The sequence below is a fragment of the Daucus carota genome, chromosome 5, assembly GCF_001625215.2.
Source record: "Daucus carota subsp. sativus chromosome 5, DH1 v3.0, whole genome shotgun sequence".
Lineage (NCBI taxonomy): Eukaryota > Viridiplantae > Streptophyta > Magnoliopsida > Apiales > Apiaceae > Daucus > Daucus carota.
The window spans coordinates 20,232,652-20,257,556 of record NC_030385.2 but is presented as its reverse complement, the minus strand read 5'-3'; the positions used below and the strand labels follow the sequence as shown (position 1 = coordinate 20,257,556).

The 24,905-nt window shown below is 38.2% G+C and overlaps 1 pseudogene; it reads right to left on the bottom strand.

The window, feature by feature from the left end:
• The window catches only part of LOC108192758 (histone acetyltransferase of the MYST family 1-like), a 66,229-nt pseudogene that overhangs the window by 19,417 nt on the left and 21,907 nt on the right, over nucleotides 1–24,905 (bottom strand).

The window sequence follows — 24,905 nt, the reverse complement described above, 5'->3', positions numbered from 1 at the left end:
CTGCAGAACTCTTCAAGAGTTAATTATTGGCAATCAGAAACCATACAGAAATATTCAGCAGCCAAATTTAAACGATCATTACTTGTGCTTCACCCTGCAGTCCTACAACTACACTTCCAGAGTATAAACAACCATTAAACTGAGTAGAAATCAGGGACAATATATTACAACCAAAAGGAGTTCCTGTAAATGTATGAATTAAAAAATAGCGAAGCAAGCTACTTAACTAATCAAGGAAGTCTCATGTTAATCAACACAAATGTTATATCACATGAACAGTCATTTGTGATTAAAATATACAGGAAATCATCTTTTCAACTATTTTCATACTGCAGGAATAAGATTTAGAGAGATTAGAGAGATATTCCAAGCAGATTATAAACAGAAGGCATAAACTATTCAAATAAATCAAGCCAGGCAACCAGTCAAATATGGCAACAGATGGTAGAAATAATGAAATGCACACCTAAGTAGCCTATACAAATAGCTGCAGCAGATAAGATTTTTGTTTCCAGCATGCTACAAATTCAACAAAAATTCATACTATGGATGTTTTTACTGGCAGAGCTGATAATCATGAGCAGAACACTTAATTATTTTAGTCATTCTTCAGACTATCACATAGATTTAACATTTGAAATGTAACTGGTGAACTCAGTTTAACCTATAATAATCAGGCAAGAGACTTTTAGCAAATTTCAGCAGGATAGTTACTATATAAAGGTGCAGAATACACCTGATCAATTTTGAAGTCCAATTAGCTGTCTTTGTTTAGATAAAACAGGAGGTTGGCTTGTTGTGTTCCAATTTACAGCACATCAGCTGATTTTTGAGATTAACAAGATATTTTCTTGTGTCCTGCATTCTTAATACTGACTATCAACAGACTACATGTGATCTAAGTGCAGCAATATCAAGGCAACTTGTAATGCAAAACAGTTCTGCAGAGAAGTGATCAGTCAAAAGTACATAGGTGTTATTAAAATTTCTCAAAGTCTCAATACAGTGCTACAAGTACAACTTAGTACACCTGTGTAACAGTTATACAGCTGAAAGATTTATGCATGGTGAGACAATTGGTATACATCAAAGTACACTCATTTATCAATAGCTGTAAAAACAGAGCATATAGGAATATATTTATGCCTCTGAAATAAGTCTTCTGCAGGCATGATATAACACACAAGACATGACTTAGCTGGCATCAATTTAAATAGCATATAAGTTCAGTTTTAATAAACCAACTCTCTTCAGTAATTTATTTAGGCATGCTGAAATTCAAAAGAGTATGCAGTGGTCTATCAATAAGCACACTTAGACATGACTGAACAGCAGACCTAAGACTGACCTTTATGTGCAAGAAAAGATAATTGAAATACAGCAGAATGCATGTAATTTCTGTCTAAAATGCACAGTGGAATGGAGCCAATGTAGAATAGGTGATATAAACAGGATTAGAAAGTCCAGACTATAGTGTGTAAAGCACAATAAGTACTAATAGATGCAACTGCTCAGCAGCCCTACTGCAGACAGTCATGTACAATATAGGACAGTTGGCATTATAAAGTACATTCATCAGGGTATAAAGTATATATTTGTGCTTCTGAGTAAAGTTTTTCTACAGACATGGTATGACATGGATGCATATATAACTAAAAATCCCAGTTGGCATCCAACAATAAGTATTTGGACAGAAGTCATTCCCATAAGTACAAATTTATCAAGCAAGAAAAAAAAACATATTTCATAACTCTGACATTCTTTTTAGCAATGAGTTCATTTAATCACTAGTATAACAAAGCATGTTTACAGAGGTGTATTATAAAACACGAATCATTAAGAATAACAAGTATATACAACTCATTTTCAAGAGAATTTAATAACCAGTTCTCATTTTGACCAAGTATTAAACATCAACAGGCTTATATTACCTGTTCTCTTATGAGTACTGAATATAATCAGTTAAGAGAGAAACAAACAAATAACCACTCAATCATAGTCATAGTTGATTCTAAATCAACAAACCAATTTTAACCAGAATAACCTAAGATTACACACAGGCAGTCAGTTAAAATCAACATAGCAAACATATCCAACACCTTGAATACACTATTTATCAAGATTATCAGTCCTTGTCAATTTTACAAGAAAATACCAATTCATTTCAAATCCAATTATTTAGCAGAGATTTCAAAAACTTACCTCGTCCTGTGGAGTCAATCCACACAGGACATTTTCTGAAATTCCTAGGCTGATGCTTTCGATTTAAGCTTTATTAGCTACCCAGACTTGGCTTTCAGACGAGTGGCAGTTAATCAATCAGCCTTTTGCAGCAATATCGGCTCTGCCAAATCAAGGAGACTGCTATACTTCATTTCCTTTTCACAATCCAGACTCGTGATACATGTAGCATCTCAGCATAGAATTAGAAATTATACAATAGATGCTATGATCATGTGTGCTAGTGAGAGTGTGTGAAGGCTTATCAAACAGCGACTAACTCAACATAGCTTCTATGATTGAGTCTAAACAGTACACCCAATGCACAACTAGATAGGTTCAGTAAAAAATAAATATGGAATCAGCTATACAGCAGCTAAAAATGTTGATTTCAATCGAAAGCCCCAAATCTATTGAAAAGATTTGGATTTGAGTGAACTGAAATCAATTTACTTTTACCAAACCAGCCATTAAACACACGAATTCAAGAATGAAATTATGCGTTTGTAGAAAATCCCAACAGTACAAACCACAAAGAGAATCCCCAGAGAATTTAGGGTTCAATCGATGAAGATTGATGCAGTTGTATTGCAAGGATTCGAGAGAGAAGAGAAGGGACTTCACTACGCACAAAATACAAAAATAATACATATATGTATTTTTGTTACTGAACGATCCAGATTAAATCTGGTAAAATCGAGCGGCTGAGATTTTGTGAATCAAACAAAAAAAATGGTTAAGCTTGTTGGCTGATCTGGATTAACTCACGCAAAAATAATATATGTATATATATATATTAAAATCTTTAAAATAATCATCTACATAATTATTAAAGATATATATATCAAAGATAATAAACTAAAAGATATTTGACCAATATTGGGAAAATAAAGTGCATAATTTCAGTATCTTAGAAGTATTGAATGATACTCGCTCGAACAAACAATTTGATCGATTACTTCGAATTTCTCGAATACCTCACAAAATCCGATTGACAAATTTCTTCATCAATGAATCTGAATTTTTGAGATATTGAGACGTTCGATCGAAAAGTTTATTTGCTCGTAAGATAACTAAAAATTATGTAAGTTATCTTTACCCAAAATAAATATATATATATATTTAAATATAAATATACGCAAACCTGCACACTAAATTATTTAGTGTATTCCAGCATTCCGAGATCCAAGCGCAATTTGGCATATCGTTCCGAGTGTAGTGGCTTGGTGAAAATGTCAGCAACATTGTTCTCCGTATCAATGTGAGTCATTTTTATATCTCCTTTGTTCACATGATCACGTAGGAAATGATGCCTTACGTCGATGTGTTTTGATCTCGAGTGTAGCACTGGATTTTTGCTCAAATCAATAGCGCTTGTGTTAATACACAGAATTGAGACCACATCAAATTTCTCATTATAGTCAGCCAATGTTTGCTTCATCCACAAAATTTGAGCACAACATTTTGTGGCTGCTATATACTCAGCTTCCGTAGTAGATATCGATACGGAATTCTGTTTCTTTGAAAACCACGAGACAAGACATCCACCGAGAAACTGGCATGTACCACTAGTGCTTTTTCTGTCGACTAGATGCCCGGCATAGTCAGAATCAGAAAAACACACTAAGTCAAATGACAACCCTTTAGGATACCATAGACCAAGATCAGTAGTTCCTTTCAAATATCTCAATATCCTTTTGACAGCGGATAAGTGAGATTCCTTGGGTGCCACTTGAAATCGTGCGCACTTACAAACACTGTATTGGATATCGGGCCTACTTGCAGTGATGTAAAGCAAGCTTCCAATCATTCCCCGATATTTCTTTATGTCTACAGGAATCCCCTTTGGATCTTCCGTTAATTTGTTGGATGTAGACATAGGAGTAGAGATGGGTCTGGCATCATCCATTTCAAATTTCTTTAACATCTCTTTACAGTACTTTGATTGAGAGATGTGGATGCCTTCGTTAGATTGCCTTATTTGCAATCCCAAGAAGAAGTTCAATTCTCCCATCATACTCATCTCGAATTCTTTGCTCATGCTATCCGAGAATTCTTTACACAATGTAGCATTTGTAGAGCCGAATATGATATCGTCTACGTATATTTGGACAAGTAGGATATCATCTTTTTCTTGTCGTGTAAACAAGGTTTTATCAGCAATTCCCATTTTGAAGTTGTTGTCGAACAGAAACTTACTTAGCCTTTCATACCAAGCTCTCGGAGCTTGTTTCAAGCCATATAGAGCTTTGTGCAATTTATACACATACTCCGGATGTGTTGCATCTTCAAAACCGGGAGGTTGTTTGACATAAACTTCTTCCTCGAGTATCCCGTTTAAGAATGCAGATTTCACATCCATTTGGTATACTTTGAAATCTTTATGACACGCGTAAGCTAATAGCATTCGAATGGATTCAATTCGAGCTACGGGTGCATAAGTTTCATCAAAGTCAATACCCTCCATTTGAGTGTATCCTTGAGCAACTAACCTTGCTTTGTTTCGAACAACCGTTCCGTTTTCATCAAGTTTGTTGCGAAACACCCACTTTGTTCCAATGATAGAAGTATCCTCAGGTTTTGGAACAAGTTCCCAAACTTTACTTCGAGTGAATTGGAGCAATTCATCTTGCATTGCAGAGATCCAATCCTCGTCTAGTAATGCATCGTTAGCAGTTTTGGGCTCAATTTGAGATAGAAAACTGAGATGATTAACAACGTTCTGAACTTGTCAGCGCGTTTGAACTCCTTTGTTTAAGTCACCCAAAACGTTGTCCAGGGGATGACTTCGAACAACAGGAATTTCCTTCGGGAGATCATCTTCAACATTAGCTAATTCCAATGGATTATTTGGTGTAGATGTACCAAAATCCATATTCTTAAATTGACGAATAACTTCTTCCACATTATCTTGTCCATCATCATCTTTATCGACAAGATCAATGTATTTAGAAGATGGCTTTGACTCATCAAATGCCACATTCATCGACTCTTCCACCACAAGAGTTTTGAGATTGAATACTCGATAAGATTTGCTGTTTTTCGAATAACCAAGAAAGATGCCTTCACTTGACTTTGGATCGAACTTTGTGAGATAATCCTTGGTATTCAAAATATAGCATTTGCTTCCGAATACTTTGAAGTAGCTTTGTGAGTTTGCAGCTTTATTGGTCGGAGTAACACCCGATTTAGAATATGGCAAGCAGTTGACATTGCTTCGGCCCAAAAGTACTTAGGCCGACGATACTCATTTAGCATTGTATTCGCCATTTCTTGCAGCGTCCGATTCTTCCTTTCGACAACTCCATTTGATTGAGGAGTATAGGGAGCCGAAAAGTTATGAGTGATTCCATTTTCATCACAAAAAGTTTTGAAGCTAGAATTCTCAAATTCATTACCATGGTCCGTCCGTATATAGACAATGGTATTCTTTTGTTGATTTTGAATCTTTTTGCATAGAGCGGAGAAAGATTCAAAAGCATCACTTTTAGCTTTGAGAAATTCCGTCCACGTATATCTTGAATAATCATCAACTATCACCAGCGTATAAGAATTCCCTCCGAGACTTTGAACCAGAACAGGTCCAATTAAGTCCATACGTAGAAGCTCGAGAGGCCTTGAAGTAGATATCATAGATTTTGCTTTGTGAGTCGCCCGAATTTGCTTTCCAATCTCACAAGCATCACAGATGTGATCTTTTTGATAGTTTAGCTTTGGTATCCCTCGAACATGATCTTTTGCGGAAAGATTCTTGATTAGGTTCATGTTTGCATGCCCCAATCTTCGATGCCATAGCCATGGATCATCATTTGTAGTGATTAGGCACACATTCTTGATTTTGCCCATGTCACATGTATAGACATTTTTGTTGCGAGTGCACGTAAGAACCAACTTTCCATCCTTGTTCAAAATAGAACAGTGAGTAGGATAGAAGATTACTTTGTATTCATTGTCACAAAGTTGACTGATTGAAAGAAGATTGTATTTCAGCCCGGTGACTAGTTGAACATTTGATATTTTGACTCGATCATTTCCAATGTCCCCAATTCCAATGATGCGACCTTTGCTACTATCTCCAAATGTGACATCTCCAGCAGCAACCTTTTTAATGTTGTTTAAGAGTGACTTGTTTCCAGTCATATGCCTCGAACATCCACTATTAAGGTACCACATGTCTGATTTAGCAGCAAGGCACACCTACAAACACAATCAATAAAACTTGTTGGTACCCTTTTGTCTTGAGGGTCCAGGGGTTAGTCCAACATAAGCAGTTCTAGAGTTTGCATAATAGAATTTAGGCATAGGATAATCACTTTGAAGCACATACAAAGATCTAGATGCATGATTCCTAGCATAATAAGCATTTTGCCTTAAATCATTTCTAGGATGCACATAGTTTCTATCATAACTATGATAAGGAGTAGGGTGATGATAGAAACTCTGTTTAGGCACATAATGACTTCTAGGAATATTGCCTCTAGAGTCTGTATTCTTTCTTTCGTTTCTACTTTGAAACGCAATTGGTTGTTGATGGTAGCTAAACCTTGGTTGCCTTTGATTTTTATTGGCACCATTTTTCTTTGGTATAGCTTTGTCAACCCGAGTGTATGATTTTGATTCCTTTGGAATCCATACATGCTTCCCCTTAATTTCACCACTCTTATATTTACAAAACGAGACAGAATGTCCAATTTTGTTGCAATATGAGCACTTTAGAGTTGGTGGTGTGGGAGCATCTTTAGGTGGTTCCACACATGGTTTCACTCGTTTACTTTGAGTGTTTATATCATATCCTAAACCTTCACGGTTAAAGGAGTTCTTTGAGTATACCATCTTATTTAGTATCTCATTACCATGTGTGAATCTTTGAACCACTATCTCAAGATTTTCTTTTTCTTTAATCAAAGAATTAATCTTTTGATTTAAGGATATCTCCTGATCCTTAACTTGAGATAAGAGCTTAATATTCTCATCCTTTAGTCTTTGTGTTTCCAATTGAAACTTTTCATTTTCTTTTAAGACTAGGATCATCTCTTTTTCAATTTCAAGAGAGCTCTTTTGATGACTCGGAGTTGTTCTTTCTTGAGTCAATGATTCATTTAGAATCTTCAAGTTTAACGCATCAACGTGAAGCTTACAATTATTTTCATTTAATTGTAACTTCTCATTTTCCAACTCTTCAGCTTGAAGTAACAAGGAAACATTCTCTACTTCGAGATTTGTGATGTTATCCTTGTACTTGTTGTTTTCAAGCTTTAGGGGATCATTTTGATCGTTGAGGGAATTTATCTCGTCCTCACTTTTGATCATTGATTCCTTTATTCGAGTCAACTCTTTTTGTTGATCTTTACTCGAACTTTTGAGTTTTTCATGTTCCGACCATATTGATAGGAACCGTTGATCAGCATCACAATATCTACTATTTATATGAACTAGCAAATCAATTAAATCACTTTTAGTCATGTCAAGCAGATTTAAGCTAGAGTCAATAAATAGATGCATATTGTCTAATATTCGTGAGGGACCACTTACCTCTTGGTTCGTAGTTGAATCTTCCGTAGAAGTAGATGCATCATCCGAAGCCATTAAGCATAGATTAACCATTTCTTCGCTTGCTTCGGAGGCTTCTTCATCCTCACTTAGATCCCAACCGTTTTCTGCTACGAGAACACGTCCTTTGGCTAGCTTAGGACATTCCCTTTTGTAGTGACCCGGTTGTTTGCATTCAAAACAAACATCTTGTGTCTCCTCTGGAACATGTTCTTTAGGCTTAGGAGAAGTATAGTTGTTGTTGTTGTTGATGTTGTTGTTGTTTGCATTGTTGTAGGAATTCGAATTTGAATTTTGAATTCCTTTGCCTTTGTTGTAGCCCGAAGCAGGAAAATTACTCTTGTAGTTAGGAGCGTAGTTTTGAGAGTAATTAGGCCTTCCATTAGAGTTGAAAACTCTTTGTTGATTGTTTGATTTGAGGAAGCCTTTTCCATATCTTTGAGCTTTGCTTTGAAGCACACGACGAAGTTGTCTTGTCAATAAAGCGATTTCGCCTTCATCAAGATTTTTGAGTTCCTCGTTCAACTCTTCGTCGTTGTCATCATCATCGATTAATATGGCCTTGAGTGCCATATTTTTCTTCTTTTCTTCCACTTTAGGAACGACGATATCCGGAACATTATCTTCCTCGTAAGCACGAAGATTTCCAAAGAGGTTGTCGATGTGATAATCATTGAGATTGTGCATCTCTTTGATTGTTGTAACTTTGACTTTCCAACTCGGAGGAAGAGATTTAAGAACTCGTCGATTCTTTTCATTTTGCGTGTAGTTCTTCCCGAGTTGAGCAAGCTCATCGACAATACGAGTGAATCTCGTTTCCATGTCGATGATATTTTCTCCTTCTTGGAGTTTAAAGTTCTCGTACTCCATGATTAAAGTATCCATTCGAGAATCTTTAATATCGGTGGTTCCTTCGTAGGTGACCACAAGTTTGTTCCACATTTCTTGTGCAGACTTGCAATTATTCACACGCTTGTATTCTTTTTCAGCAAGTGCACTTGTGAGAACCATTTCAGCTTTGGCGGCGATGTTCATTCTATCCTCCTCTTCATGAGTATATTCACTCACTTTCTTCTCGTAGATGACATCATCAATAATTTTGGTTGGAATGATAATGCCATCCTCTATAGCCATCCAAACTTTGACGCCTTGAGATCTAGCATAGATGCGAAATCTCGTTTTCCATGTTGCAAAGTTGGTGCCATCGAATAGAGGTGGTCGAGAGCTAGATAGACCTTCACCGCAGCCAATGGTATTCAAATACGCCATTTAAGATCACTGCTTGTTGTGCCTGTAGATCTGAAAATCACTTGACAAACACGTTAAGCAGCACAGCTCTGATACCAATTGTTAGGTCCTGAATAAGGCGTAAATTAAGCTAGAAGGGGGGTTGAATAGCTTAATATCCAATTTAAAAATTATAATTGCCTTTTAAAAATATTTTCCAAGTTTTAAATATTTTTACCGTGTTGTTTAGCAATTATATGTGCGGAAGTAAAGAGCAAATATCACACGGTCGATTTTATCCTGGTTCGCGATGGAGCAACCTCTAATAGATTCTCTCACCCCTAGTCCAGTCCCCGAGCTCCTCTCCGGACTCGAGATTTTTCACTATAAGAAAGATGTACTCCTTATAGCCGGCGGAGAAGCCTTTACAATCTAAACTTACAAATATTTATCTTGGTTCGTAACTACCCGTTACAACCTCACAATAAATGTAAAAACTCTACTTGACTTATCTTAGAACGTAACTCCCCGTTACTTCTTCAAAGTCGGTGTAGAACCTTGGTGTAGTCTTTGTATTCCTAAGCTTTTGCGGGTCTTGGATCTTAGGTCTTAGATCTTGGGTCTTTTCTTTTCTTCACGGTGCGAAGACGACTAACTCCCCGTTAGTTCGTCTAAGACTTGGGTCTTAGAACAAGAATCACCTCACTTCACTTCACCTCACTGCAAAAGTTAGAACACAATATCTACAAAACAAACAAGTTATAAAAGATGAGTTTTGAACTAGTATGTTACTGTACTAGTTCGGAGATGACAATAATATTCAAGTTATAAATATTATAGTCAAGTATAGTATACTTTCTTTGGATCTAAAATATAAGATCAAGTATACGTTTAATTACTCCAAGTATAGTTAAGTTGGGAGTAATTAATCAAGCCTTTTCTTTTAAGCAAAATATGCTTAAGGCTACACAAGTATTCTTTTCTTTTGATTCAAAATGTTGATCAAAGAATACTTGGTTTACAAAACTCCGTTTTGAGATATAATGAGAGATCTCGGAGATTGTAAAATATCCTTTCTTTAACTTCTTGCACAACTTGATAAAGCCAAGATAAATAAAATGTGGGTGGCTAGCCTCTTTGAGTTGTGCTCTTTGAAGTTTAGGATGTAGAAAGCTTCCTCGAACAATAGTTCGGAATATTCGATATTTTCCCGAGATAGTAAAGTTAAGTTAGTGCGGGATCGAATATGCTTTCTTTAGCTTCTCAAAGTTTAGCCAAGATAATAACAACAAATAAGTTGCTAAACTTTGCTTTTGAAGCTATAGTGATTAAAAGCTCTTTTGTCGTGAATCTTTCTTCCACACAACACTAAGGTGATAGATGGAAGGACGACGATGCTTTTATCACAAATCTCTTGTAGAGATTAAGTACTCTTGAAACTATGTTCAAATCTTTTGTCTCTTTGAAGAGATCGAGTACTTCCTCGGATGTTCTTTCTTTGTTCTCTTTAAAAAGAGAGAGATGTATGTATCTTTTATATCTTGAACAAATCCGGATCTTTTGGTCTCTTTTAGAGAACCTTGTTGAAGAACTTGTAAGATGAAGAGAGTTTAAGTACAAAGTCCTGCAACAAAATGGTCGGTTAAGACACAAATAAGAAGCTAAGAAGAAACCACTTACGGGAGATGACCGGAAAAGTTCGCCGGAAAAATTCGCCGGAGGTTCGGCCGGATTTTGGGCACTTGGACGAACTTGGGCAGCCCCTACGGAGTCTTGGAAGTGGTTGTGGGTGAGCTAACTTGGTGGGTTAGAGCTTGAGAATCAAAACCTTGTATACATGAATATATATTTAAGAAAGAGAAGGTTTTGGAGATGAAGTATTAGAGAGAGAGAGTATAAACTTGAAAATCTTGAACACTTATAAAAATCTCAGCACTTTCTTGGCTCTTAGCTTGGGAGTATTTGGTGTGTGGGAGGTGGGTATTTATAGAGGGAAGTGGGTGGAGTGAATGGTTGAGATGAAAGGAAAATAAAGGGTGGAGATTGAAAAGGTGTGGATTGTGGTTTTGTTGTGTTTGTTGGCCACTTGCACAAGAAGACAAACAACTTTATGGGAGAAATCTCAGCTGAGTTGTGTCACTAAAAGACAAGCACGCTTCCCGAGAATTTGATTAATAACGTAACTTTGTATCGTTATTAAACGCGACGATTTTCCGAAACCTCCAATAAATTACACCAAAAATATGATAAATCATAAAATATTGGAAAATGGTGATATGGAAATTTTGGTCAATTTTGGTCAATGTTGACTAGGTCAAACGTCCAGTCAAAGATACCAGTCAGCCCCTAAAAATAGCGTCCGGACTAAACTTCTCAGAAAATTACGAAAATTTTACTATACACCAAAAACATTATTCAAATGATCCATCTCAAGTTTCAAGTCATTCTAGCAAGTAGAAGTATTTTATTTGGATTTAAAACGATAAAAACCGGTCTCCGGGTTTGAATAAAATACGATTAGCCATTTGCGAGTTTGAACAGAACTTTGGCTAATATTTTGACTTGAGTAAACACTTTGAAATATATTTCCTTGAAGATAAAATATTTTGAATTTTGAAGGAGATATTTTGAGAGTTTAAAATAATTTATTCCGTAAAATAATAAGTTGAATAGTTGGGAATAAATTACTTTAAAATAAAAGACTTGAGTAATAAATTTTTGTCTCTTCAAATAAATGTCAAAAGAGTGTTCTAAAGAATATAATGAATGTATATTCCTTGTTCAAGCTTCTTTTGCATTTTGCTTTTGCAATTCTAAAACAAGAAGATATCATTAATCGATATTTCTCGTCCGATAAATTGCGGTGTAAGAACTTTGAATACTCCTTAGAAAAATATTGAAAATCTTTTTGTAAACAAGGAGTATCATTTATATTTATATGATATAAATATAATTTTGGAAATTCTTTTTGAGCTAGTTTGACCATTTGACTTTTGACGGAATCAATTAAATAAAGATGTCCTATTGGAGAGGATTCTAAGTGAATTTAAATTTTATGTAAGTTATGCAAATATCAAAATAATCTTTTTATCGAAGATGTCCTTTCACAACTGGTGAAGGTATCATCCATTATTAAAGGGAACAACATTATTGTTAGATGAGTTAACAATTACTTTTAGTTTTTGAGCTTCGTATAACCTATAATTTGAAAAATAAACATCTGAACCAAAACCTTGAAACATAAGCATAGGTTTTGGACGATCCAGTTTCAGATACAAGGAACTCTATTACAGATATGAAGATTAAAATGACATAAAAACAATATAAAGATCTTACAATATGGAATTAAGAATTTTCCATAACCCTTTCTTTGATAGGGAGGAATCGTCAGTATACATGCCAAATTGTAAGACTCCTCCGAGTGCTTTTCCTGCATCACCAGAACATATACAATTAAAAGGTAGTTTTTTGGGTCTCACATTGGCATCACTATGGCCTCGTCAGCTCAATCATTTAAAGTATCTAGGCAATTTAAAAGTGAAACAATACTTAAGAAACAAACTTTTACACAGAATTTTATTGCAGATAACCGAAACCAATTAATGTCCAGTTGCTGCCAATTTAAAAGGAAAAGAAAGATTACTATTGGCAACAAGTGTCCCCAGGTAGACATATTCTTTGCGAAAAGTATAGCAAATATCTGAATGTTCTTCTGCATTCAACCAAGCGTTATAGTTCTCCAAAGTCTTAAGTTGACTCCGAACCAAAAATTCAGACTAAACAAAACTAATTACCTCATCCTATAGCAGTGATTAATGACTTATTTAAGCATTTGTAGTCAAGAATGCAAATCTAAATACGATTTCAGGGAACTTCAGAACATCATGTCCAATGTTCAGTACTAACTTCTGTTATAACAAACAGAAACACATATACAACTGAAAAAGATGAGTTAATCATACATTTAGAACACAACAAGACTTGGAAAACACCATCATATGGAAATATACCCAGCCTAGTAGACAACGTCTTGAAGAAATGAAACAACTATGAAGTAGAATAGAATACCTTGGAAAAGTATCCAACCATGTGGCATCCTCTATCATCACATTCACACGGCATATTAACAGGAACAGGTCAACATCATAATAAAGTGTTTTGTGATCAAGAAACAATTTTGCCAAGTAACAAAGATTCTGCCCATACACCTTGTTCTTTTTCCCATCAACCTATTTCATGCATCAAAACTCACATAGCTAAAGTAAGGCTTTTAAAAAAAATACAAGTATGAAGATCTTTGACTATATACAACTTAAGACATTAAGTACACAAGAACATAAGAAAATATCAGGAAATATTACAAATAAGAACTGAAGGGCTTGATTACAAATAGTATTATGTAAAACTCAAAGGTAACATCCTAAACAAATGAAGGAAGATATGATAAGTACAATAGTAAGCTAGCAATTCTGAGTTTCGAAATGAAATAGACCAATATTACAAGGAACAAGAAACAACTAACATATTAACTTAAAGATCATGTAAACAAACCTCGAACATTGACAATGTACCACTGCAGTATATTTCATCACCAGGTGGATGTTTGAGATCACATTTCCTCTACACAGAAATTCAATTATAAACCTTAAAATGCTTACTTCTTATACTTGAATACATGTTTTGAAAAAATTAAAGGTCAATAAATGAAAGGAATCAACTGAAACAAAAGCACAAATAACAAGATTTAGCTAACAAAGGAATTTTGAATATAGCCCACGAGTATCAGTTGCAAGCAATTGGGTGACGTGAGAAAATTAAATGTGCAAACGGTACAATGTTTTTTATTTGCATCAACAGATTTAGTACAACAAATTAACAATTCTTATATGGATAACATTATTAAGAGCACTTCTCAAGAGGACACAAGGTACTATTTGAAAGCACGATCCAAACTTAAGTATTGATGCTAAACTCACCATATGCCTCTGAAGTTGTTCTTGACGCTTCATGAAATTCAGACAAAATTCACAAAAGTAAAGCTTCAATGTGTCATTGTATTCTGGTGGAAAGGGGGAGAAGTACCATGTCTCAATCTCATATCTTCCAAGTTCTATAGTTGCAATATTTTTAACTTTCATAAACTCTTCATGTTCACGCAAGCTGGCAGCATCAAGCTCCTCATGGCCCTACATATTTCTGAAACATCATTACTCTACTTCATAAATAGCCCAAAAAAAACCCAGCTATTGGAATAGAGGAAATCCCAAGAACTATTTAATAGCCACTGTTGTGAGAGGAATTGATACAACACCCCCAGAACCGTATAGCACAATTATAGGGATATTTGTTGTAACTACGATAATCACGGCTAGCTCTTAGGGTCTACCGTTAACATAAACTAAAGAAAAACAAATGTGTTTAAGGGCTGAGCTCGCAAAGGACCAAGCAACGAGGCCAGAATAATGGAATTCCGTCCCGCAATTGCCCAAATATGTACGTCACAAAGGTTACACGTGCCTCTCTTTATAGTCTAGAACTCGTGAGTAAATGAATCTGAATCCGTCCCTTTGCAAGGTGCCTACATACCCTATTTATAGGGATCAAGCCCATGTAGTTCTTGAGTTAGGACTCTGAAGAGATAAGCTCTTATCTCCTCTAGTTAGGATAAAACAACTTCCACTTGTAGTTATCTAGCGGTATCCCACTCCAAGTAGGTCACTTGATGCCTTCATCTTGCATGATTATCCGAATATATATGAATTATCTCCACCCGTTTGTAATTATCTCCATAATGCACGTATTTATCCCTTAATTTGTAGATAAATGATAGCTGATATTCTCCCAATATACTTCTAATTCGTCCTCCTAGAAATAAGGAAGAAGAGTCCTGCTTGGAGTCTGCCTGCCGTTCTGCCCAGGCGGCGGAAGCCCTGCCAGCGGCATCCCCTAACTGCAGCCCTGTAGCTGCAAGCCAGGATGCACTTAGCGGTAATCCCTCGCAGAGGTAACCCTAAAGCGCTCTCAGGTGCAACCACATTCTGATGGCAGCCTTCATTAAGCTTCCAGTGCAAGTCCGTAGACCTTCTTGTACCAAATAACCATGGTGAAGCCCAATATCATTTACCAAATAAGTCTAGTAGACCTAAATAAAGCCCAAATAATATGATGGGCTATAAAATAAGCCCTAGGAGATTTTATGGCACAACAACTACCCCATCGGTTCCTTGAAGTATTAAATACGAGAGGAACCTAAGAACGGTAATCCTCAACTTTCCAGCTGCAAGCCCTCGAATCATGTTAGGGATTAATCGTAAATTATTTCTAAGCTTACGTGCGCGCAGCCTAGTGTAAGAAACAAGAAATAATTCAGATATACCTCATACATAATTATAAATCCAATTATATTAATTTAATGCAACCACCATAAGCCTTGAATATTTGCTCCCAAAAATAATCAAAATTGTTTCCAAAAATTGTGTTTATGCTTCCGCAATTTCAGCTCCACCCTTTCAGTTTCCCGCGTGTGTCACAACATTTTTTAGATAAGGCTGATCCCAAATATTTCGGGGCTTAATTCAAATTCAAATCGATTTGAATTGTAACAATGAACCCCTAAATTGGTGGTGAAGTCGTAGAGGCCTATCACGCCTCTACCTCTTCAGCCACCTACCTGGGCCTCGGGAACCCCTGGCTCATCAAAGCTACCTCCACGCCAAGACAGTCACGGCAAGCCACCTGGCGTGGTTGTTCGCCACTTCCTACCGCTATATATACACATACATACAGCCTTGTTCCACTTTTCTTTAACTCCAAACTCTTCACTCTCCCACTTTTTATACCCGAAGCATCCCAGGCGCAGAACACTTCATTTTTCTAGCGTTCTTTTCGACTCCTTCTCCGTCTTCGCTTTCCGACCAAAGGTATGCTCTTCTTCAAGCCCTCGCCTTTATTTTTCCTTTATATCTGTACCATGATTGCGGCTAAATGTTTATATGATCCATGCTCGACTATCGCTTTTTGTTTTTCTTTTCGACTGTTCACCTCGACATGCATGCACACACCCACATTTGTCTTGCTTGATACTACTGTGTCAGATTGAACTGTTAGTTTGCTCTGCATGTTTGTGTAGCCGATTGTACACACCAATTTCTTGAAGGTTCACACACCACTGGCTTTAATTGACCTCGATTAAAACCTTGTTTGTTTCCCGACTGGGTTATCGCCCTTGGCGTTGTTGCGTTGATTTGAAGCCTTGATCGTAACCCTAGATTACAAACCCTAGGTTCCCAATCAGCCTTCAGAGGAAACCCCTCTTTTTCGATTGAAATCCCTTTCGTGCCTTTTATCTGCTTTAAATGCTTTGTTGTGTAATTTCTGTGTTGTACCTGCTTGGTTGGTAGTTTTGGGTATCGGTTGAACGTTGTTTGTTGTGGTTGAGGTTAAGGTTAGAATCGGGCTTCCCGCTCTGGGTACCTTATTAAGCTTCCCAATAGCAAGAGGAGAAGACGAACCGTCATCCGTAGTTCATACCACTCCCCTTTGAGGGAGACAGTCTCTTTGTACCTTAGGGCTCCAACTGGAGCCTTTCCATTCTGACTTCACACCCGTAGGGCTCCACTTTTTGCAGCCCGGCTTTCCGCGGACCCTTTTTCCTTATCTTTTCTTTTTTCTTTCGACCTTTTCACCTCCTGTTGAGTCCTTTGTTAACCCATCATTTCCTCTTGTAGATGTCTCAAGGATCCACATCCTCCATTCTTCCCAATCTGCTACCAGCAAGGCTCCCGTGGTCATGGTTGACACGGGGTCTTCTCCTAGCTTGGGCCTTCATCCTGATCAGCCACTCTTGGGGGTTAGCTGTAGGACTCGCTCCAAGCGCAGCTTGGTGGTAAAAGAGCTCAATTGGACCACCTCTAAGTCCAGCCAAGCGGACGGGACCGCGGGCCTCCCGCTAGATGCTGCTGCTGAAGCTCTCGAGGAGAACCCCGAGGTGGCTAAATGGGAGGCCGAGGCTTCCGTGGAGGTTATCGAGCCTCCAACTGTAGTCCTAACCTGTGAGTACATGGACTCCATCATGACTCCCGCCAGGCTCCAACGGGAAACCTGGAGAGAGGTGTCACCGCTTTGATACCCTCAAGCTGGACACCAACTACCCCAACGCCGTGCTATCCTCCCAGTTCTTCAGGCTGGGCTTGTCTCTTCCCCTCCATTCTTTCATCTTGGAGGTTCTGGACTTTTATGAGGTCTCCCCCATGCAGCTCACCCCCAACTCCTATCGCATGGCGGTCTGCCTCTACATCCTCTACGACATCCACCATGGGGTGAGGATGTCTGCCTTGGAGTTGGGTTGGTTCTCCCAGCTGAAACTCACCGGGAGGACCTCAGGGTTCTTTTATCTTACTGCTTGGAATACCCACCACAAGAAGGGTATAAGGGTAGCCGTCAGTCAATGTCAGACTGGCAAAAGCTCTTCCTTTACTGCTACGACTGCCCGGTCTACAGGTTGGACTTCAATCTCTCCCCCAGTAAGCCAGCTTTCCCCTTTGTTCATTATGAGTTTAGTTTTTAGGCTTCCCGTTTAGTTGCCTTATACTTGTGTTTGTTGTAGACATGCCAGTGCAGACCCCTTTGGCGGGAGAGTCCCTTGAGAGGGCCAAGCATGTGTTGGAGCTTTCCACCAAGTTGGGTGATGGTTCCAGCCTGCTAACTCCAGAGAATCTGGAGAGGCTCGGTTTTTCCACCACGGTGGTTGATGCATCCCCCGTTGACGAGGGGGGTGCAGGTGTTGAAGGGACGGGAAGCCCAGGTTTCCTCCTAGCTTGTAATATTGAACTTGTTAATTGTCAATGCTATGTCTTTTGCACATTTCCTGTTATATGCCATGCATTCTGTATAACCTTCATGTCATTTGCCGTGCTTGCATCCTTTTATATTTCCATTTACTAATCATGTGGCTGATTAGTCCATATTTTTGCATATTTAAGTGCTTATCTTTTGTTTATTTTCGTAATATTACTCGCTTATTTATTTTATTTCAGGAAATTGTAGATAAATAAAGAAATAAGAGTCAATGCAAAAAAGAAAAGAAAAAAGAAAAAAGAAAAGAAAAGAAGAAAATCAAAGAGAGTTGGCAAGCAAAGGGGCACATGGAGGGCTATGATCTACCCAACACACATCACACATGGATGGATTAGATTTAGCCACCCTACCCCTAAAGCCTACATTTCTAGTTATAAATACCCCCACCCCTTTACTTGTAATCACCATCTTTTTAACCTAGTCTTTTCCTAGTTGGTAGTATAGTGCTAGATCTCCTTTTGTTCTCTCATTTTTATTTTGGCTATGAAATCTTCCTCTAACTACAAAAAGTTCAAAAGTTGTTTGTAGATTGGAAGGAGCCATCTTTGTTAGCTCTCTTTATATTTAGTTGTAGATTTTTGGGAGGTGATTAAAAGTTCTAGCACAAAATCAATTTGTGAGAGAGTTAATATTTAAAATCTCCTAAATCACTTCAGTTTTCTAGATATATTAACTGCTGATAACGTAAAAAATTATATAAAATAGCTTTAAAACCGATTTACTCAGTTTTTGTTTTAGCTGTTCTTATTTCGTTTTAATAAACCCTTTCCCTGTTTCTTTCATTCAAACCCAGAACAAACTCCTCAACCCCTGTTTTAATTTTACTTCCCCCCTCCCCTGTTCCTGCTTCGTTTTAAGCAAAAAACCACCACGCACCTTTTCTGCTTTTATACTTGGTTTCGTTTGCTTTCATTTTTGTTTCGATGGATTGCCGAGTTGGGTCGTTTTTCTCCGAGTCACGCACTGAGTCACTCTGTTTTTAGTTTCCGAGTTTTGTTTTGTTAAATCGAACCGCTGTCTGTGGGTTGCTTGTTTGCGTATTCTGCGTTTTCTTTTGAGTCCGTGTCCGAGTTCTGTAGTGAGTCGTCGAGTTTGGGTTCTGGGTTCGTTTGTTTTTGCTGGGTCTGGTATTCAGTTTCTTGTGAATCGATTTTCTGTTTTGCACCGAGTTCTTGTTCTTCTCTTTGCTTGAGTTGTAGTCTAGATTTTAGTTTCGTCGAGCCTCTATTCTGTTGTTGCATTGCGTCGTTTGGCCTAAGTCGTGAGGCTGTGTCCTGCGTTTTTCCTTTTTTTTTGTGTTAGCAGCTTTGAGTTTGCTTGCTGGGTTTTGTATTCCGAGTCGTCGTCCTCTATTTTTGTCTGAGTTGTGAGTTGGGTTTAGCATTTTTTGGTGTCCGATTTGTGTAGCTGGGTTCTCTTCATTTGCTGAGTATTTGAGTTTGCTGTGCCGAGTTGGTGTTTAGTACAGCTGAGTTTCTGGGTCTTAGTCTGTATTCTGAGTTTTTGATGGCTGGGTTTTGTTTGAGTTTGTTTGTTTAGTTTCTGCCGAGTCGTTTTCACTGCCATTTCTTAGTCAGTTTGCTTCATTTCCCCTTTGTTCTGCTGCGTTTTTGGTAGAATTCGTTAGTAGCGGCTGGGTTTTGATTTCTATTTGTTTCCGAGTCTGGCTACTGGGTAGTGTTCTGTGCTTGTTTGTTCTACGGAGTAGGTTCTGTAATTGTTTGTTTGAATTCTTAGTTGTCGAGTTGTGTTGGTAGATAGCTGAATCGTAGTGCCCTGTCCATTCTTGTGGGTCTTGTATTGTGCTGGTTTCCGATCGAGTCATTAGGCCGTTAGTTTTCGTTTTTAGAAGTTTGAGTTTGCTGGGTTTGTTTGGTTAGTTGTGTCGTTGATCGTGCTGTGCTTTTGGTTTTAATTCTACTGAGTCCTTGAGTCATCGAATAGTTGGGCTGTTGTTAAGTTTCCTCGATTTTCTGTCACTTTTATTTTTGTTCTCCTGCTTCATTTCATTTTCACCTATTTTATTCACCTGCTGTTAGTTTAATCTTTTGATCGTGGTTCGTTTTAAACACAGTGATGTCCGAGTGTTAACCGAATTGGGTGGAGCTGTTAGTACAACTTTTTGATTAATTAAGTTCAAAATCTGAATAGAATTAGTTAAGTTTTTAATTAATTTTATCACTCTTAAACGTTAAAGTTCAATTTTTGGCTTAATAAGTTACTTTTAAAATTAGAAATCAATTTACCTCTTTCGTTGATTAGTCAAATCAAAGTTTTCGAAAAATATTCAAAAGTATTTCTTTTCCGCCTAGATGAATAATTAAAGTTGCGAAAATAATTTTAATCTCTGTGGATCGAATCATAAATATTAAAACGGTGATCGTGCGCTTGCGATTTAAGGTATTATTTCTAGCACATCAGTGGCCTCTAATCGTTTTCCTTATCTTCCCTTCTTGCAAATATGGCTTCCAACATCCCCAAATTTGTTAAGCACTCCACTAAGTACGAGGACCTCTTCGGGGAGGCCTCCGGCTCCCAAGCTCCTATCTCCGTAAAGCTAGTATCCCAGCTGCCTACTCCCTCCTTGGAGCAGAAGAAGGCCTCCCCTGGAGGCCGCAAGAAGGACCCCTCCAAAGCTACGGAGGCGGGGTCCTCAGCTGAAGGCCGCTCCAGCAAGAAGCCCAGGGTGGCCCTGGTACGTAGCTCCCCTGCGTCCTCCTCAACTCAGAAGACTCAGCTCTTCCTGAGGATGCTCGGAGACCAGATCCCGGAGGCCACTATTCGGGAGTGGGACAGGCTTTCCATGACAGAGGCCACCCGTGACAAGGTGGTGGCCAATGCCAAGAGCTTGTTCCTCGACCTAAAAATGGGGGAGCATGTTGCTGACATTGCCCGGGTCAACGAAGCCATGAGGGCGGACTTGAAGCAGGCCAGGGCTGACCTGGCTTCCGCGATTAAGGAGAGGGATGCCTTCCAGAAGGCTAACCTCAAGTTCAAGGAGGCGGAAGCCAGGGCCCAGCAGCTGAAGGAGAAGGAGGACATGGTGAGGAGGGGGCTGGAGGATGAGGTTGACGGCCTGCGTAAGCAGGTTAAGGAGCTGGAGTTGCAGGTAAAAGGTCTCCAGAATGCGGCTGCTACGGCCAAGGCGGGGAGAAAAGAGCGGGAGGCCACCATTTTTGAGGCTGGGGTCGCCGCAGGCATTAAGGACTGTGTCAAGTCGGCCTACAGGTTCTTCCCCGAGAATGACTGGGCAAAATTGGAGCCTGATGCTGCGGTGGCCCTGGAGGAGGCGAAGGCCGAGGATGAGGCTGGCCTAGATAAGGTTCCAGCAACTTCCCAGGGTCTTGAGGGGGCTGATACAAGGGTTGCGGCTGAAGACGAGCCGAAGCCCGCAGAGTTGATTTCTGCGGGTCTTGTGGTGACGCCCCCGGAATGGGTTGTGGCCGCAGCCCTGGCGATAACCCAGGCTTCACAGGATCCCCCTGCCGTTGACGAGAAGGACTCCTCCTCCCCTGCTGCTCCCTGAAAGGTATATGTTTAGCCTATTTGTAATTAAAGAGGTACCAACTCAACTCTGATAAGAAAGCAAGGTAAATAGCAAGTACTGTTGAAGGAATCCGTACGAAGAACGTCAAGTGATTTATTGAAATTATATGTCTGAAGAATTTCAGGATGATGCTGCACACCACTGGAAGAAGTTCATTAATATGTTCAAGCCTCAGTGTACAAATAATCTTTTGTTGCACGTCCAGAAGTCCAGAAGGTATAAAGTTTTAATACTTTATTTATTCAGAAGATTCCATACTACTGTTACTTATGAAGAAGAACTACGAAGACATAGACTCGACGAACAAGCCTCGTTTCAAATGTTTATTTGATAAAGAATATTTAATTCAGCTAGATACAGATGAACCAGACAGTACATTTGTGTGTCAGCTACTCAGATTAAGTGTTCTGCATCAACTACAAGTGGCCGTTCGATCAAGACAAAGATCTACAAAGTTTAATCAAGCCGGAAGTCTCTGCTGATGAAGATATACAATTATATAAGTATTTATTTAATTATCTCACTTATCAAAATAATTAAATTGGTTGTATAATTTATTTATTAAATTGATTCACTTTCGAATTAATTTAATTTATGAATTTATATAATTAATATAATTAAGTGGGTAATTATCTAATATTTATATATATTTTTTAAACTGTTTAATGCATCAAATGACTCGGTATGACATTATTTAATAATGTCATACCGTGCCTTGCTACTAGACTTTCTCAGAAATGACTTGAAAAAGTCATTCTGATGACATTTGGGTGTTCATTCCATTCGGTATGACATTCTGATTGAATGTCATACCGTTTGCTTGCATATGGCTTACACTGGTATGACATAATAATGTCATACCGTGTCCCGTATTCAGACTTTCTTGATTGTGTGTATGACTTGCTTATAAATGACTTAAAAAGTCATACAAAGCTCAACCGAATGACTTTCTTTGGTAAAGTCATGCCAAATGAAGTGTAGTGACCAAGGAATAAAGTCATACCGCCCCTGGCAGTATGACATTCCTTATATATGTCATTCCTTCTTTGTTTTAGGGCATGGCTTTGTGTAATAATGTCATATCTTCCATTGTAATGTCATTCCTAAGCTAGAAAGTCATTCCTTTCAATGTCATACCTAGATCCAAGTGATTTGCCTATAAATATGGCTTCACTTCTTCATTTGTATGTTGTTCATTGCATTGTAAACTTTCAAGTTGTTTGTAACTTGCTATTCGTTATATCCACAGTTTTCTGTGCTTTGATCACTCGGTTGTTTTAATCACTAAACTAGAATACATCCTGTCGAATTTATTCTACGAACTTTAGTGGACTTTAAAACGAACCTTTTTAATTATATAACGGCTTAAAACATCTTTATATTAATTAATTAAAATCTGATTAACAAGTTTAATTCAAATCAGATTATTCCGCCGTGATTTTTAGTGACGATTGTATCCAACCCCCCTTCTACAATCGTTTCAGGACCTAACACTCCCTGATAACCTCTCCCTTTGTTTAATCAACTTTTAACTACGAATATTTCGGCTTGGCGTTTATCGTCACGAATTGAATTTTTGATGAAGGTGCGGACTCCTCCGAAAGTCTCGCAAGCTGTTCTGATATTCTAAGGGACCTCCCCCTGTTGGGGTGGGGAGGAACTTTCCCTTGTATTTATTTTTTTATCGCAACTGCTCTATTTCCTTCATTTGTCTTGTGTAATTTTGTTGTACTTCTTTTGATGTTGTTATATTTGCCGTCTGACCTTCCATGCCGGTAAAAAGAATGAGGGTAAGGGGTAACCCTTATATTAAGAACGCAGTGAGTTCAATTTCCGGGGGTTGTGACCCCTGGGATCTTGTTCTCCAAGTACTGCCTGCTTTGTGAATATATAGGGTCACGATCATGCTCGATCTCCAGTAGCGTAAAGAGTCTTTAAATTCCCCCAAGTAGTATATAGCTTAGTGGATTTCAGCTTGGCTTTAACTTGGGCTGCTAGTGAAGAAGACCATCTTAAGACTTAGAGGGGTTTACCCCCCCTAGTGAACTTGGGAATAACTCGCTCAAGACCTTGTAAGCCCTAGTTTGTATGTGAACTTGTCAATGATGCCTCACGCATAAGCCCCAAGCGTAAGCCCTGAGAGAAAGCTTTGAGCGTGAGCCTTAAGGGTAATCCTCACTCGTTAACCTTGAAGTAGTCCTCAACTGTAAGCCTTGAGGTACTTCCATAAACATAAGCCTTGATGTTATTCCATAAAGTAAGCCTTGATGTAATTCCACAAAGTAAGCCTTGAAGTTTCAAGAAATTTTGCACCTTGAAGGGCTTCGATAAGCCCTAACCTTGAAAGCCTTGATAGGCTTTAAACCTTGAAGGGCTTTGATAAGCCCTACTTCCAATAAATGCAGCCTTGCAAGCTAGAAAAGCTTGAAACCTTGAAAGCTTTGATAAGCTTTAACCTTGAAAGCCTTGATAGGCTTTAAACCTTGAAGGGCTTTGATAAGCCCTACTTCCAATAAATGCAGCCTTGCAAGCTTGAAAAGCTTGAAACCTTGAAAGCTTTGATAAGCTTTAACCTTGAAAGCCTTGATAGGCTTTAAACCTTGAAGGGCTTTGATAAGCACTACTTCCAAGAAATGCAGCCTTGCAAGCTTGAAAAGCTTGAAACCTTGAAAGCTTTGATAAGCTTTAACCTTGAAAGCCTTGATAGGCTTTAAACCTTGAAGGGCTTTGATAAGCCCTACTTCCAATAAATGCAGCCTTGCAAGCTTGAAAAGCATGAAACTTTGAAAGCTTTGATAAGCTTTAACCTTGAAAGCCTTGATAGGCTTTAAACCTTGAAGGGCTTTGATAAGCCCTACTTCCAATAAATGCAGCCTTGCAAGTTTGAAAAGCTTGAAACCTTGAAAGCTTTGATAAGCTTTAACCTTGAAAGCCTTGATAGGCTTTAAACCTTGAAGGGCTTTGATAAGCCCTACTTCCAATAAATGCAGCCTTGCAAGCTTGAAAAGCTTGAAACCTTGAAAGCTTTGATAAGCTTTAACCTTGAAAGCCTTGATAGGCTATAAACCTTGAAGGGCTTTGATAGGCTTTAAACCTTGAAGGGCTTTGATAAGCCCTACTTCTAATAAATGCAGCCTTGCAAGCTTGAAAAGCTTGAAACCTTGAAAGCTTTGATAAGCTTTCCTTCCAACTAGTGCAGCCAAGTTATCAAGTTGTGTTTCCCAAGTTTTAATATTTTCGATTTCCATTTTTTTTTTGAATTTTAAGTCAAGTAATATTAATGATATGCCTACTACCCCCCGAGTTCTTTAGCATAATTACAATTATGGTGGAGAACTAGATGCAATTGAAGCCCTAATTACTTTTTAAAGCATACATAAAGCATCCGATTAACAATCATGGTAAGAAAACAAGCATATACAAGATTTTCATAACGGAAAGCTGCAAAATTTTATTGAATCACATGGTAAATAGTTAACATAACATAATTTTGGGGGGTGTGAAG